The sequence below is a fragment of the Podarcis melisellensis genome (genome assembly GCF_964234715.1).
Source record: "Podarcis melisellensis genome assembly, chromosome: 16".
NCBI classification, from domain to species: domain Eukaryota; kingdom Metazoa; phylum Chordata; class Lepidosauria; order Squamata; family Lacertidae; genus Podarcis; species Podarcis melisellensis.
The window spans coordinates 6,674,807-6,683,491 of record NC_138533.1 but is presented as its reverse complement, the minus strand read 5'-3'; the positions used below and the strand labels follow the sequence as shown (position 1 = coordinate 6,683,491).

At 41.9% G+C, this 8,685-nt stretch overlaps 1 long non-coding RNA gene across 1 annotated transcript; it reads left to right on the top strand.

Annotated features, from left to right (window-relative positions):
• The first annotated feature begins 545 nt into the window (after positions 1-545).
• On the top strand, positions 546-4,057 carry LOC309358733. Its single transcript, XR_014163535.1, has 2 exons — positions 546-1,127; positions 3,225-4,057. It is a non-coding gene; the product is annotated as an uncharacterized lncRNA (long non-coding RNA).
• The last annotated feature ends 4,628 nt before the right edge of the window (positions 4,058-8,685 follow it).

Genomic DNA, 8,685 nt, shown 5'->3' with positions numbered 1-8,685 from the left:
CTACAAGCAAGAGCTGAGAACAACAGCACCCTCCTCTGACGGTGGAGGGAGAACAGGTTTAGTAGCAATTGGGAGCCTTATCCTACAAGTACAAGTGTGGTGTAATGGTTAGGCTTTTGGACTAGGACCTAAAGAACCAGTGTTCAAATCCCCACTTGGCTACGAAGCTCATTGGGCTACCTTGGGCCAGTCACTATCTCTCAGCCTAACCTACCTTGCGGGGTTGTTGTGGGGATTAATTTAGGAGGTGGAGAACCATGTGCTCCACTTTGAGCTCCTCAGGGAAGGTGGGATATAAATGCAATAAAAAAAGAATAAAACATAAATGAATGTTTTCAGTGTCACATTCAATAGATCTCTGGGTATAGGGCAGTATATAAATTCACTAGACAACCATTAACAGCAAGAAAACTCTTTCCAGAGTGAGTTACCAATGGTTTGGTTGAATGACAGGTGATAGAGGCAGAATAATAATAATGATGATGATAATTAATAATAATAATAATAATAATAATAATAATAATAATAATAATAATAATGGAAGCAATCTTGGGATAAGAAGGAATCAGATTTTTGTGACAGTTAGCAATTGTCATGTGCATCACATTTTCACATATCTTGCTGCCATTCACACACCGCAACCATATGTGGAACAAGCAAGTAGAAATGTAGACATGCATTGTCTGTAAAGATTTGCAATCCAAGCCCTGAATCATTTACTTTTCTTTATTTCAGCTCTTATCTCTGCCTGTGCTTTTTTAATAAACTGTGCTGCAGAGATGCTTTGAAGATTACTGTGCTCTATTGACTATAAAGTTCTTTGATACCTTCTGGTATTGCTTTGAAACCGAGAAGTTTGCATTAAATCTGTATGGGGTGTGACCAGAATGCTGCATTACACAGGGCTTGGATGATCAAGTAATAATTTCAAATGAGAAGGGAAAATAATTACAGCAGTTTGAGAAGTTACACGTAGCATCTTCTGGTTGCCTGGATAATTAAGAGTTGTAGAACAAAGAAGCTGCTTCACAGCCCCCTAAGGGTGCATTAGGAACATATATAAGAGTGTCAACTATGATTTTCACAAAAAAACTCTTCCTCTCAACTTCATCTACTCCTTGAAGTCGGTAAGTGCAATTTGACTTGATTTATTGACAAAAGATTTTAAAATGTTGCTTTGCTGTCTGAACACCTTGGGTGGGGAGTGGATTATGAAGACAATGTCCCTGAGATGTAGGATTGAATTGTACTGAAAATGGGTTGGCTTGCTCAAAAGTCCTCCTTCAGGTCTCGCCCACAGAGTAATCTTCATGTTACGTTGCAACAAACTCAACTATCAACCCATGGCTGTGTGGAAACCTTACCAGAGAAACTTTTGCTCGTCTCATCAATATTCTCATTCTGAAAATAAAATAAAATCCTCAGTGTTTCATTTGAGGGTGGTCAGATGGAAAAGAGGAGAGGGCTCCTGAACATTTTTGTGTTGAAGAGGGAGTTTCATTGAGAAGCTACATCTTATTCTAGTCCACCATCAAAGGTACAGAAGCCCTGTCTTCTAGCCACCCTAGGAGGAAACTTCCTAATTGCCTAGAATTTTGCTTTAGGGGGAAATGGAGTGTGAATTCTTGGATGACTGTAGAAAATGAAAATGAAGAAATAGACGAGTCCTCCAGTTTCACACCATGATCTGAAGCCAAAAGGAGGGAGACCCATAGATCCCCATGGTGTGATTTGAACTGAAAAGATCACTAATGATCTTCATACCGGCTTCCTGTGTACTTATTTATAGCATTTTATTTATTTGAAAGCATTTCTAAGCAATGTAATGTTTCAAAAAAATTCAAAAAAACAACAACGTCAAGCAAAACAAAAATCCATTATGAAAACAGTAAAGAAGAAAGCATAACAGTATTTAAAAGAAAATTAAACAGACTTGGGGGATTCAAACAGATAACAAGCAGTCTAATTTTATGGATCAGAGTCACTTCTACCCAAAGTTTGCTGTTTGTAGCCAATGGCCATTGCAATATAAACATAAAACACATATGTGTAAAACACAGAAAAAAGAAAAGCATAGGCTCAATAAGAGAGGGATAAATGCAGGTAAACAGGACTTACAGAAATGTTCCCTTACTGACTTACTGGGGAATCTATTATGGATCAGAGGGAAGAATACTCCAAAGTGCAGGGCCAAGTGTTGAAAATCCCAAATTTGGAGTCGCTGCCATTTGAAATTCTGCAGGATGCAGTGCCCCCCAGTTGAATTTCCACAGGTGATCTAAATTGTCCTATAGGTCTGTACAGGGGCAGGAGATCTTGCAGATACTTAGGGTGCACAATACAATCCCATTCCCATATATGGAGAAGCGGGTCCAATTCAAGTCAATGGGACTTACTCCATGGTAAGTGTGTCTTGAAGCTAAAAGTCCTACTGAACTCAATAGGAATAACCTGCCAAGAAGCCTTGTCAAACTCAGCGGGACCTGAGTAGACATGTATAGGGTTACACAACGCATTTAAGAAAGATTGTACTTCACATGTTTGGAACCATAACCAGAAATTTTACAGTGAGAGGGGGAGCTCCTAAGGAAATCATTGCAAAATAGCTTAAACATAAACTGTAGAAGCTTGACTTGTTTAAGATGCTTTAATTGCATTTCTACAATTGCAGTTATAATGATTAATAGTGGAGACTCCTGCTTGTCTGCTTCACCAAATATTCATGTGGTGTGTTTTTTTTAAAGGACCAGAATGACAGGGTCTTCAGGGAAGCGCAGCAGTAGAGCTGTAGTTTGCTGTGGGTTTGATGAGTTGTTAGGCAACCTCTATATTCCCCTCATGGAGCTACAATATCCAAAATTCCCTGGGAAAAGGGATTGTTTGCTAAAAGACTCTAGGAGTGGTTAACTCTCTGAGAGCAGTAGGAGCCACCAAACAACCTTCAGCACCCTTATCAAACTAAAACTCCCAAAATCCTTTTGGGGGAGGCCACAATTGTTTTTAAAGCATCGTTATTGTGCTTTGAATGCATTGTGTGAGTGTGACCTACGTTAGATGCAACCCAGACCCATGTTAGATACAACTGATTTTATTATTTGATTGTATGTATCTATTGATGTAACCTGCCGTGAGATCAATGGACAAGGGCGGAATATAAAATATATTCGAAAATGAATTAAGCACCACCCAAATTAATTCTGTTGACTTTCTCTCTTCTATTACAGACCCACCTCCCCATTTAGAAAGATGATGCTCTATAGGCAATCAAGCTGCTATCAGCCTTGTTATCAACCATGCTACCAACCTGGTGGCTATGGCGGTGGCTATGGCTATTCCAGTGGCACTAGCTGTGGCTATGGTTACAGTTCTGGCTGCGGTGGTTATGGTTCCGGTGGCTACGGCTATGGCCCAGCTTGCATGCCACCGTGCAGTTACGGTTACCGGTACAGTCGCAGAGGGGGCTGCTATGACCCCAGTGCCTACAGATTGGGGTACGGAGCTCGGCTCAACTCTCCTTCAAGAAGATATGGCGGAAGCTATGGAGGAAGCTGTGGTGGAAGCTATGGAGGACGCTGTGGTGGAAGCTATGGAGGAGGCTATGGAGGAGGCTATGGAGGAGGCTATGGCGGAAGTTGCGGATGGCCCTGCTAATCTCAGCAAGAGCACCCATGGGATCAAAGGCAGAGCAGCAAATCCAGGGCTAAACATGGTTTCAGAAAGGCTGAGGACCAAAAAACTCCTTTCATTGGTTTCATGAGTGGTTTGGGCACTCGGCACTTCTGAAACACTGAGCCAGGACTCTCTTTCCCCCATGCTAAGGGAACAAAACCTGACAGCCATCATTTTCACCCAGTGACAATTGCATCTTTTTCAAGACTCGAGATGAAACTGACCCCTTTGCCTTTTTGACTTGTGGCTCTACCTGGAGGGGTGGGCAGAAGCTGGTTGAAGGAAAAGGAAAGGCGGGGCTGAAAGGTTGCCCGTGTGGAATGATGAAGACTTCTCTCACTGTTACACTTTCATGTGCCATTCAATAAAACCCAAACTTACCAACAAATTAGTAAAAATGCTTTTTTATTGTTTGTGTATACTTGATATATGGCTTCTCATTTTGACACAGGACAGGGATTGTGGAAGTGCTTTTTTAAGCGGGGAGGGGTCAAAATTATAATCATGTTGCTTATTTTCCAGAAACACATTTGCCTATGCCATAAAGACATGGGATCGGTAACTTATCAGGACAGCGAGGAATGTTTCTGTTCAGGGTTCAAACCCAACAGATAGGTAGATGCCCTCTTCCATGAAACTCTCATTTTTTATTTATTTATAAGGGATTGCCCCTAACTAAGTCCTACCCAGAGTAGACCCACTGAAGTTAATAGGCACGACTAATTTAGGTTCATTAATTCCAATGAGTAGACATTCTACTGGAGTAGAACGTAGTCGGATGCAACCCAAGATTTCTTACCTGACCTTCACCACAATGTCCCCAGGAAGATAGGAAGCTGCCTTGTTCCATCAACACTGACTGGCAACAGCTCTCCGGGTTTTGTGGCAGGGAATATTTCCCAGCCCTTCTTGGAGACACCTGAGATTGAACCTGGAGCCTTCTCTTTGCAAAGCAGATGCTCTGTTTCTGAGCTATGGACCTTCTCCAGGGTGAGTTCCAATAATATAATTGACAATTATAAAAACAAATTTAAACAATTATATAAAGAAACATGAATGGAACAAAACAGTAACCGTATGCTAGATGTGGTCAAATGCCCATCTAGTCTACCATCCTATTTCCCAAAGTGGTCAATGAGATGCACACAAACAGGGTATTAACACAAAAAAACTCTCACCCCTTCTTCACCCTGAAGATAATATATACGTAGCCTTCTTGGCTAACCATAGTCATTTGATAGCTTTATTCTCCTTGGTGTTGTTTATCCGAAAAAGGTGGGCTTCCACTATAAAACTGATATACAATTTGTTGGGAAGGAGAGGAAGTTGCTGTTGTCCTTTGGGATCTTCTTCCGGTCTTCTCACTGGGGCTTCAGGTTGGCCAGTGTGTGAACAGGACGCTGGAATGGATGGGCCATTGGTCAGGTCCAGTAGGGTTCTTCTTATGTTCTCAAGGCAGCCTTCATCAAACTGGTGCTCTCCAGATATTTTGCTTTGTGAGGCTGGATGTTGGTTCCTTTAGGTCTAAACCTGTATAAATTTATACATGGCATGGATAAAGGCCCACACACAAAAGATTTATTATTATTATTATTATTATTATTATTATTATTATTATTATTATTCAGTTTTCTTTTTCATTCATTACATACATCTCATATCCATAATATTTACTATGCATTCCTCCCTCCCTCCCCTCCTAGGCTTACCCCAACTTCTGGTTTGTTTCTCCTTTCACCCACCTTCCTACCTCCTAAAAGAAAAAGTACTAATAACATATTTATACAATAACAACAAACCTAAAAACATAAAAATAATGGTGAATACACCATACTATTTCTCTATCTTCTACACATTTTCTAATACTAACAATGTGAATGTTTATTTAAATCCTGCCATCAAGTCTATATACTTTCTTTGTTTCTGCAAATATAATATAAATGGTTCCCATTCTTTTTCAAAGTCACTGTTGTCTTTTTCTCGTAGTCTGTCTGTCATTTTTGACAGTTCTGCATAGTTCATCAACTTCCCTTTCCATTGTTCTTTAGAAGAAGAAGAAGAAGAGTTTGGATTTGATATCCCGCCTTTCACTCCCTTTCAGGAGTCTCAAAGTGGCTAACATTCTCCTTTCCCTTCCTCCCCCACAACAAAGACTCTGTGAGGTGAGTGGGGCTGAGAAACTTCAAAGAAGTGTGACTGGCCCAAGGTCATCCAGCAGCTGCATGTGGAGGAGCGGAGACGAGAACCCGGTTCCCCAGATTATGTGACTACCGCTCTTAACCACTACACCACACTGGCTCTCTTTAGTTGGTGTTTCTCCAGTCTTCCAATTTTGTGCAATCAACATTCTCACAGCTGTAGTGGCATACATAAATAGAGTACTCTTTTCCCACACAAAGGATTTTTTTATTTCTCCCTGAATTCCAGTCGTTGGGAATCACAAGTGGGAGGACTCAGTGCTCAGGTTCTGCTTTCGGACTCACCATTAGGTATCTGGTTGCCCATTGTGAAGCCTCTGGCCTGACCCAGCAGCAGGGCTGTTCTTACCTAGATGACATTTGAGGTGGCCTCCAACTCATCATGATTCTATGATCAAGCAATTTGGTTAGATTTGTGGAACCCGCTCATCAACATTGTCATCTCGATGGGGTGTTAAATGCTCTGCAACTGAGAGGGAAGCAACAAAAGGAAAAGTTGAGGGCATGATGGAAAACAAGATTTTGTTTTTGTTTTAATTTTAGAGGAAGGAAGCTCAGGTAACCTACTACCCAAACAAGTCTGTTATTACATGTGTGTACGTGTGGAACACACACACACACACACACATTGTGGCTAATGTCTACCCATTGGAAGTCTGCCCCTTCCAATAATGTCTCCTCTTGTATTTATAATATCTGTTTGTGCTGTAAAAGCCACAGGCAAAAGCTATCCATCTTCATCTTGAAAGGCAACAACTAATTTGTTTAGTATGCTCCCGGATCTGCCCCAGCACGTTGGTCCTGTTCCTACAGCCCCTGGGGCAAAGACACTCATGTTTACTTCAAAGTTCGGCATTATTCATTTGAATGCATATTTTACAAAAGCACAAGAACACAGGGTAGAGGCAATTATTCTACTCTTGTTCTCTCTCTTTTTCCATTTGCCCATTATATCCTCAGTGTCCTTGACTTCATCTGCCCATTATTGTCCTCATTGCCGTCTGGCTCATTGGCTCATTGTGGCCTTTATTCCCTTCTCACTTTGGTTTCATAATATTTAAGCGTGTCTGCCAAGCTAGTGCTAAACATATTGCTCTGCTTTCCTTTGGTCTACATCAGTGAGGCCTGAATGTGGGGTCTTCAGCCAACAAGCACATGCCTGACTTTGGGGGAAAGGATCATAGAATCATAGAGTTGGAAGAGACCACAAGGGCCATCGAGTCCAACCCCCTGCCAAGCAGGAAACACCATCAGAGCACTCCTGACATATGGTTGTCAAGCCTCTGCTTAAAGACCTCCAAAGAAGGAGACTCCACCACACTCCTTGGCAGCAAATTCCACTGTCAAACAGCTCTTACTGTCAGGAAGTTCTTCCTAATTTTTAGGTGGAATCTTCTTTCTTGTAGTTTGGACCCATTGCTCCGTGTCCGCTTCTCTGGAGCAGCAGAAAACAACCTTTCTCCCTCCTCTATGTGACATCCTTTTATATATTTGAACATGGCTATCATATCACCCCTTAACCTCCTCTTCTCCAGGCTAAACATGCCCAGCTCCCTTAGCCATTCCTCATAAGGCATCGTTTCCAGGCCTTTGACCATTTTGGTTGCCCTCCTCTGGACACTTTCCAGTTTGTCAGTGTCCTTCTTGAACTGTGGTGTCCAGAACTGGACACAGTACTCCAGGTGAGGTCTGACCAGAGCAGAATACAGTGGCACTATTACTTCCCTTGATCTAGATGCTATACTCCTATTGATGCAGCCCAGAATTGCATTGGCTTTTTTAGCTGCCGCGTCACACTGTTGGCTCATGTCAAGTTTGTGGTCAACCAAGACTCCTAGATCCTTTTCACACGTACTGCTCTCAAGCCAGGTGTCACCCATCTTGTATTTGTGCCTCTCATTTATTTTTTACCCAAGTCCAATACTTTACATTTCTCCCTGTTTAAATTCATCTTGTTTGTTTTGGCCCAGTTCTCTAATCTGTCAAGGTCATTTTGAAGTGTGATCCTGTCCTCTGGGGTGTTAGCCACCCCTCCCAGTTTGGTGTCATCTGCAAATTTGATCAGGGTGCCCTTGAGTCCATCATCCAAGTCGTTGATAAAGATGTTGAATAAGACTGGGCCCAAGACAGAACCCTGTGGCACCCCACTAGTCACTCTTCTCCAGGATGAAGAGGAACCATTGATGAGCACCCTTTGGGTTCGGCTAGTCAGCCAGTTACAAATCCACTGAGTGGTAGCATAGTCAAGACCGCATTTTACCAGCTTCTTTACAAGAATATCATGGGGCACCTTGTCAAATGCCTTGCTGAAATCAAGGTAGGCTACATCCACTGCGTTCCCAGTAGATGGAGTACTCTAGGATATAACAGGTGCTGAAATTTGCTTTAGAGGAAATCTGGTGAGAACACTGGCACCTCCTTCCCTTCTCTCTTCACTGGTCTTATGAAAACAAAGGTTTAGCCTCCCCTAACAGTCTGCAGATGTTTTGCCCAAAGGAGGAACACCCAAACTAGCTTTTCAAATCTCCCTTAAGGTGACATCTCCGTGCCAAATGTAATTCCAGTTCTTGTCTGGTAGGTGTAATAGCGTGTTTCTTGTTTTTAAGTGTATAACCCCTATATAAATAGGTATGGGCAAATGTGTCAGTTCCAGTTTTGCTCCATTGTTCACCCCACTCCCCTAACCTTAATTACAGTTTGCCCCAAAATTCAACATAAATTTGCATTAAAAAAAATCCACATGGAAGTCATGGACTTTGGGGTCTGCATACCAATACTGGCTGGGTTCATAATAAAAAGTGGATGGAGCAATATATAT